This window comes from Microtus oregoni, unplaced genomic scaffold, assembly GCF_018167655.1.
Source record: "Microtus oregoni isolate MIOR12 unplaced genomic scaffold, Mior012 000002F_ref0000024, whole genome shotgun sequence".
In the NCBI taxonomy this organism is placed as follows: Eukaryota; Metazoa; Chordata; class Mammalia; order Rodentia; family Cricetidae; genus Microtus; species Microtus oregoni.
In genome coordinates, this window is record NW_024543061.1 from 78,155,418 (window position 1) to 78,164,610 (window position 9,193).

At 35.6% G+C, this 9,193-nt stretch overlaps 1 non-coding gene across 1 annotated transcript; it reads right to left on the reverse strand.

The window, feature by feature from the left end:
- Nucleotides 1-330: 330 nt before the first annotated feature.
- LOC121443777 lies at nt 331-437 on the reverse strand. Its single transcript, XR_005973703.1, has one exon. It is a non-coding gene; the product is annotated as a U6 spliceosomal RNA (small nuclear RNA).
- Nucleotides 438-9,193: the final 8,756 nt, after the last annotated feature.

Here is a 9,193-nt window from a genome sequence, read left to right on the forward strand (position 1 = left end):
TTCATAATTCTTGTCTGTGTTAGCTATGTGATTTGGTACCTTTTTCAGAGAGGCAGTCACATCTTTTTTCCCCTGTGTCTGAGTCACAACTGCAGACTGTGCTTTCCTCTTTTCAGAATTCTTGTTGCCTCACCTCTACTTCCTCCCTGGCTGCTGGCCAATCAGCATTTTATTAAAAATAATACAAGTGATAGGATAAAAGACAATTGTCCCACAGCATGCATGTGTTCATTGCAGAGCCATTGAGCTATTTTGAGGACTCTGGTCGCTGATACAACATTGATGCTGGGCCCTCAATGAGACTCTTCATGGACATCCTGTTGTTGGCCTAAAAGTATGGGATGCTTCCCAAGTTTGTTTGTCATCCTTGCACAGGAGCCATGCTAATCTTATTTGTAGAATTCCAATTTTAATACATGTGCTGCCAAAGCAAGCACAGAATTTAAGATAATTTTTTTTTGTGGTTTTTCGAGACAGGGTTTCTCTGTGGTTTTGGAGCCTGTCCTGGAACTAGCTCTTGTAGAACAGGCTGGTCTCGAACTCACAGAGATCCGCCTGCCTCTGCCTCCCGAGTGCTGGGATTAAAGGCGTGTGCCACCACTGCCCGGCTAAGATAATTTTTAATTTGTCTCTATTTTTCAATTTTGTTATGCATTGTTAATTTTGTTAATTTGCTGTTAAGTTTTCTGTATACTATAACTTCACAGAAATGTATGACTTTGGATTTCATTCACAACATTTTATAACTTCAAACCATTTTTTATGTTTAGCTTTTATCATGTAGTAACTGTACCACCATCTGTATAACCTGCATCTTATAACATGTCAAAGTACTTAAAGTACAATAACATAATGACAAGAAACATTATATGATCTACTTAATGCTTATGTTAAATATAAACAACTATACATGCTATAACAATATACTGCCATTTCTATGATGCCAATTCTCAAAAGACTACTTTTATGAGTGATGTGTGTGTTGGTGTTTTTCTATGAATGTGAATTAGCATGTATGTATATGTGCTCACAGTAGCAAGAGGACGGCATCAGATTATGTGCAAATGCAGTTTTAGTGGGTTGTGAACCTGTTGCATGGGTTATTGAACCCTAGTCCTTTGAACAAATAACAAGAGCTTTTAACAACAGAGCAATTTCTTCAACCTTAGAAATATTGATGTTTGGGAAAAAAAAAACACCTATCTTGTATCATTTCCATTGACCAATGCATTCTCACTTTAATACCTGTGGATTACTAAATTTTATTTTTTACTAAGAAAAGTAAATTGTAATAAGTGAGCTTTAATCTTTGTGAACTATGCACAATCGGCATATATAGTCATATATAGTCCCTTTGGCTTTAATACAGGCTTGTGTTTGAAAATGTGAACTTTATTAGCACCAGATAGCAAAATAAAGAAAAATACCAGTTTATATTGCGCCGGTGTTTCTAGTACCTAGAGACGCACAAATTAAAGGTTACTGTGCTCGTCAGCATTGGTGACCTTTAGAAAGAACTGAAAAGACTCATCTTTTCATTTCGAGGTTCACTTTGCAAATCCATAAAGAATGGTGTAAGGTCAGATCCAGCACTTTCATTCCAGAAAGGAGACAAATATATTTCCAAGATTAGCTACAGTACTCTCTAAGAATAACATGCTGAGTTGAGGCCCTGGAGTGTGTTGAACATGCCTAGGAATTTTGTCTTGAGGAAATGGGTAGCTTGAAGTTCTAACATCAGTCAGCTTTGTAAAGTAATGATTCTACCATGACACCTTTTTACTTGTTGCAAGAAGATCACAGCTGTCTTTGGAATTGGAATTGGTTTATCATTTGAAGAAATATTTTAGTTACTTCTCTTCTCTTCTATTTCATACTCCTTTCTGAGGAGGCAACAATCTATTAGTAGAAAGTGTTTCATTCTATTTTTGTTTTTGTCTATCTTTGAAACAGGATTTCTTTGCAGCTTAGGGACCTGACTTGGAACTAGCTATTGCAGTCCAGGGTGGCCTTTAATTCACAGAGATTCGTCTGACTCTGCCTTTTGAGTACTGATATTTAAGGTGGGCACCACCACTGCCCAGCTAGAAAGTTTTCCATTCTTGCAATATTCATTACACTACACACAGTAGGGATACTTCAAAATCCATGTCTTTCTATCTGTGTTCTTTACAAGAAAATTAAAGAGTTTTACCTCACATATATGGGGATGCCTTTGTGGAAGTAACCACAGGAGAGATCTTTCTATAAATATGCAGAGAAATGGTGTACTTGGGTTTTGTTTTTGTTTTTTTCTCTTTTTTGGGAGCCTAGCACCCAGCTCCCAAATAAATACCTGGAGACTTGCTCTTACTCTTACTTAAGCCTGGCTTTACTTGGCTTCTTTATAGCCAGCTTTTATAACTTAAATTATCTCATTTTTCTTTAATACATTTTTCCTCTAGGTTTTTCACCTTTCTTCATTCTATATATTTTTTTGCCTCCTTCTTCCTCCTTGGCTGACTGTCTGTGTAGCTAGCCCCTGACATCCTCCTCTCCTCATTTTCTCACTCCTCTTCCTTTTCTCAAGCCCACCTTTCTCCTACTATTTATTCTCCCTGCATGACAGCTCCATTTAATTCTCTCTCCTGCCTAGCCATTGGTCATTTATTAGACCAATCATAATTTTACAGGCAGGCAAAGTAACACAGCTTTACAGAATTAAACAAATGCAACATAAAAGAATGCAGCTCACCTTTATATCATTAAACAAATATGAAACAGCATAAACAAATGTAACACATCTTTAATATTTGACATTTCCCTCTTTTGTACAAATAAAAATAAAAGGTTTTAACTTTAACGTAATAAAACTTTATACAACAAAACAGTTATCAAGTAAAAATTACACTTATAATATTTAGTCCATTTATCCTTAGCAAATTTGTAGAAAATAATCCATTATCTATCTTAACTTTGTGATTCCAAAGTTTTATTACTAATTTACTTTTTATAATAATTAAGGAAAACTATAATATTTTGTCTTTATCTCCACCAAAGACCCCAAAAGGATGTAATATTACGTTACAACAGAGACATCTGACCTTCTGGACAGTCACCCAGAGTTTCTATGCAACTTTGGGCATCTATCTTCAGCCTATAGGCCTAGAGAATCTTGTATATTTTTAAGTAAAACAGAAAATTTGAAGGACTGTCCCACCTTGCACTGGCAAATTCATTAGTCACTTTCCTCTGTGTCCAGAAGAAGATCTGGTAGACTCTTCTGTGAAGCAGGACTCTCAAAGGGCTGTCCTACCTAGTCTTGTCAAAATTCAGTGGTTTTTTTTCCTCGGTCTTAATTGTGTAGTCTGTATAGCATATGGTCAGCAATCAACACAAGAGCAGTTTCTTGCTAAAATGGCTATCCTTGCCATGCTGAAAGCAAATTTCATATGGAGTTTCTTTCATCCTGTCTTGTTTTATGAAGTAAATTGGTGCTGCCAGGAACAAACATGTCTTATTTTTGTGAAAAACTTAGATTATTAAACATCTTAAATGTCATATTCTATAGGTCTTTGAAGTGTTTGGAAATCATCTATCTGTCTAAAATATACCTGTTTAATCTTTATTGGAGGGGTTTTGGTTTCCTGAGACAGGGTTTCTCTGTACAGCTTTGTATCCTGTTCTTTAACTAGCTCTGTAGCCCAGGCTGGCCTCAACCTCACAGATATCCACCTGCCTCTTCCTTTTGGGTGCTGGGACTAAAGGTATGCCACCACATTCCAGCTAATCCTGAAAACATACCTAATGTGACTAGAAGATTGACAATTATCAATTAATTACTAACTTTATTTCTCACTCATAAAATGCATTTTAAACAAATTGCGTAAGTGCAATACCTCAAACACAAGTAGAAACATATATTATAGTATGACAAAAATAACTTCAAATTTATATCATTATATCAAAATATAGGCCAAAGCAAGATATCTGTAGTCCCCTAAATGATAACAAATATTAATAATCCACTAAATAACCAAAAACAACCCAAACCTTACCTCTTGGGAACTTGGGCATAGTAGTTCCTAGACTGCTTCCTCTTGTCTGTGAGTGAAGGCATCTTTAGGTATTCTCCAGGAAATTGAGATAATGGCCAAGTCCTGGGAAGATCAGCAGTCTTGTCGATATATATCACCTGTCAAGATTTAGGAGGTTTTCCTGATCAAACCAGATATATATCAACCCTGAAGGAATCCACAGCCTTTCATTTCCTATGTGTGTATGTGGGGGTGGGGGGGTGGGGAGCAAAACCTCTTTCTTCCTCAAATTATTTTTGACTTTCATTTGACAAATAGAGTTTTTCACTTCTATTTTAAATTAAGGTATTCCTAAAGTACATAGACTGGTTTATTCCAGCAATCTCTCTTTCAATCCCATTCTTTCAATGCCATACGACTAAGCAGCTGTAATTTGCTTATCAGCAATCAAAAAATTCTAAGGCTGCTCGATACCATAGAGGATCCAGATTCTTTGTGTATCCTTCATCTTTATGTAACTTAAACTTTTATTTTATTACTTTACTTCTTTTTATAAAAGCTGTACTTTATTATTTTTTAACTATTTTTAAACTCCTTTTTTTCTATAATCGTCTATATCTTTTCTCCTTCTTCTCTTGAGAGTCTGCACATTTTTAAATACATTGGAAAGTTTAGAGTATTTTCCCCATCTAAATCTGTCTTTACTGCTTATCTCCCTTTTTTTCTGATTGCATGAGCATTTAAACTGCTTAGTTAGGGCATCTGCTGTGGCTTTGGTGACTGACTAGCTCAGCCACATCCTTATGTGTATGAAAGCCAAACCTAAAGCTTGCAGGCTTGATCAGAGGTAGGTAACCAAGAACTGCACTAAGCCCTCCAGCTCTGGAATATTAGTGCCTGGCAGGTATTTATCTTGTTAGTTTCTTGTTTCTACTTAGCTTAAAAAACATTAAGTAGTCTGCTATATGGCATAGTTTCTTAAAAGAGCCGTATCCCCTCTCTTTATTTTTTCTTCTCTTTTTTTAGTTCTGCTTTCTCATGCCCATGCCCTACATGAAATACAGGCTCCACATTGGGTACCAAAATGTAGCTTATTTATTTATTTATTTGTTTGTTTGTTTACTTTTGCTCTTTAGGGGTCTACCATCTAGCTACTAAATAAATACATGGAGACTTTTTCTTACCTATGAATGCCCAGCCTTAGCTTTGCTTCTGTGTAGCCAGCTTTTCTACCTTCAATTATCCTGTTTCTAATTAACTATGTATTGCTTCTGAGCTTTTCACATTTCTTCATTCTATATATCTTTCTTTCCTTCTTACTCAGTGACGGCCTCTGTGGCTGGGTGGCTGAGCACTGGCATCCTCCTCCCCTTCTTCTCTCACTTCTTGTCCCTTTCTCAAGCCTAGATTTCTCCTCCTATTTATTACCCTGCCTGACAGTCCTGTCAATTTCTCTCTTGCCTAGCCATAGCCTGTTAGCTCTTTAGTAGACCAATCAGGTGTTTCAGGCAGGCAAAGTAAGACAACTTTACAGAATTAAACACAAGGTCAACATAAAAGAACGCAACACATCTTTGCGTCATTAAATAATCATTTCACAGCATAAGTGATTGTCACATATCTTAAATATTCCACAACAAGAAGGAGTATTCTTGGGGATTTTCACTCATCCATTCATGCTGTGACTTTAAACCATCCCAGGTCTTGAACATCTCCTCAGATTACATCAGACTTACTGTTTTCATCATCCATCCTTGTTGATGCCAGAGGAGGCATGGAATGTGAAGCTCTGTTGTCTCTACTAGTCTTGTCTCTGCAAGTTTGCATTCCTGCCTTTTGCCCTGAAGTTGACTTTTTGTCTCAGCACTTCTTCTTAGCTCTCTGACTGTTCTTCTGGTTCTGACAACACTTTTGCTACTTTGGATTCAGAGCAGTTAACAACAATGCTGCCTTAGATTTTTCTTTTTTTTTCTTAAAATGTTCTCCAAGCTATACCTTTAACATCATCCTCTTAAACGTGTAGTTTTTCTAACTTGCTCTATTTGAATGTGACATCTGACCAAAAAAAAAAAAAAAATGACTGCCACTTATAATACCTTCCTTGAAGAAAGGTGATCTTATTCTTAAATCTCACCTGAATATTTCTTTCCCTCATCTTCCTGGAAGATCTGGATTTCATGTGATGATAGAGACCACCTATAAGAGATTTAATTTAGGAAAATTCCCAGTGAGGCCTTCCTGTGTGGAAGCTACCACTAAATAAAAATAGCAATGCTTTATCGCTTGAAGCTCTTTGCCAAGTTTTGCTTCTACTAACAAATCCTGCTTATCAAATTCAGGACCAACAAGACAATTAAAAACCAGAACAAGCAGAATGCAGCCAGGCTATAAACACTAAGAAAACCTATTATCTTTTAATAAAGCACAACGTCTCCTGACCTGTTTATAATTAAAGAGGATATCCTCTGTGGTTGTAAACTACAGACTCCATATTTTTTTCATCAGATTCCCTTTATGATTGGTTTTGCACCCAAATGCTCTGGGCCTGTGGGAAACTGTGGTCTGTATCTGTCTTAGGGCTAGGATCCATTTCTGTGAACACTGTGGTCACAGGAAGCTGAGACTAGGGGACTTTGGAGTTCTAAGAAACATAAATAAATAAATTTAAAAAATAAAATTAAATTAAAAATAGAAACATAAAAAATGGGATAAAAACAAGAGATGTGGCCAAGTACAGACTGTCAAATGTTAATTCGAATTTTATCAGTACACACAGATTTCTCAACCAGTTTAGACAATATATTTTTATATAAAACATACCTTATTTTCCATGAGTTTTAGAATGATTCTTGAGCACATCTCAATATTTTAAATCCTATATCCTTCTACCTTGACTCAGAAAGGTCGAGGTATTTCTTGTCTCTAGCTTACGTTTTCCCTTCCGGTCAATATAGAGGTTAAAAAATATCAAATCCTTAAAGCTTAAGTGGTAGTAGAATCCATTAACTACATTCCAACCCAATTTTTCTCAAACCCTTCAAGCACGACCCTTACACTGGCCCATGCTGGACAATTTTATTACAAAATTTGTCCGCATGTCTAGCCTTTTATTTCTAAATAACATTTGTCAGCTCTTGGACCCCCAGTCTGGAAACTTGCCCAGAAATGTGGTAAGTAATCACTCTCTCTCAGGAAAAAGAAGACAGTCTTCACTCATGACTGTTTGGTCTCTTTGTTCATTAGGGTTCTAGGATGACTCTTTTCCTTACATGATATCACACTAATGAAGGGAGTGTATTTCATAGCAAGGTCAAACAGCTTCCCATCTGGAAAAAGGAATCACTGGTGGTTGAAAAATTAGGTACACTTTGTCAAGTCCTGTTATCCAGAAATAACAACATCTGTCTGGAGGAAGAAGAACAAATATCTTTATTAAGAATGAAAACCTAAGAGACTGCTAGTGTGCTAGCGCTGACCCTAGTGTGCCACTGTCTAGTATCTCAGGTTTCTTCATCAAATGTGGCCTAGGACTTCTGCTTTCAGACTTTTAAAAGGTTCCTCATTATCTTCATAGCCGTCTTGAAATGGGATTTATAGAACCAACAGCTTTTTAGTGCAGAACTTGATGGAGGATTTTGAAAGTTCTTGAGTAATTTTAGAATCAGGACAAGTGTATATAGCTTTTAAGCCATTACACATTGATGGCTGGATTGCTCACTGCTTGTTTCCTTTTCCTTTTCTCTTTCTTTTTTTTCTTCTTTTTTTCTTCCTTTCCATTCTATTTTTTTTACACTATAATGGTTCCTTAAAAGAGTCATTGACTGAAGAAAGTTAATTTAGATCTAGTAATTTCAAGTCATTATTTGTATAAATTTTTTTTATGAACAGTTCTTTAACCATTATTAAACACTGAGTTGTGTTCTAGACTTATCCTCATTTTAATGATTATGATATTTAATATAAGCAGAAAAGAAGAAAAGGCCAGTAAATCAAAGATCTGCCTTTGTCCACTTCTATCAGTAGAATGACTTCTGTTTTATTGAGATGCAAGGAAATTTTTATGCATTAATATCTATATAGTGTAGTTAACTAAAGGTGACTTTTCCATCTCTGTCTTCTATAAATCCTGGATTGTTTGAGGCCAAGGACAAATAAAATACCTAGGCTAGGATTCCAGTCTATTCCAACTATGCTTGAGTTTGGTCAAATATTGATTGGGCCCTTCTACTTCTTACTATAATTTGATAAAATATCTCAAAAAATATTTACCATCTTCCAACATCCTGCTTTTCCTCTCTAAACTCCATGTAAAATTCTTCTCAAGGAATACAATATGTTTTTAAGTGTATTGCTCTGGGCATTATTTTTTACTTGTCAATGATATAACAAAGTTCTATTTTTATCTTGAGTGTCTGTTTTCACTTTGTCACAGGGTCAAAACAGCAAGTTTTGTGATGACATCATATTGTTAGTACTTGCATTTCTGTGTATTTATTGTACAAAAGTAAGTCATGACATTTCTTGTAGAATAGTTTAGGTATATCATGTACTTTGACCATGAGCCCTCTTTACTGCCCTTCCTGTATCCATCCTCCTTCTGTTAACTCTCCTCATCTAATTTCTGTTTCCAAACCATACTTCCGTTTTCATGCCATGTGCATACATGACTTTTTTTCTTTATGGGTAAATAAAACTGATATATACATACATACATATATATATATATATATATATATATTAGATAAGGTCAGTATATACAATATATACACATGTATTATCTATTCATTTACTAACACCACATAAGCTTATCCTATCTATCAAAATTACCAGGATATTGTATTTTTAATATTTCTGAAAATAGTCCATGATGTTGTGGATGAGGACCAGTAAGTTGGGCTTCCAGAGATTAGCTTTTCTAGCATCTTTGGTGTTTGAGTGTGTGTGTTCAAAAGTGAATAAAATTGAAATAATATGGCAGCAAAACTTTTAAAAGCAAATGTACATGCATGGTTATGTATAATGAATTCACGCCATATTGAAACAAGCATGGTATGGTGAACCTGTTTGCTTCCATTCTAATATCAGCTTTTTTGGTTGATGCAAAGTGTTGCAATTCTGATAACTTGTCGATTAGAAAAAATGATGCTCTGCCACATCATCTCTATGGAATATTTGTC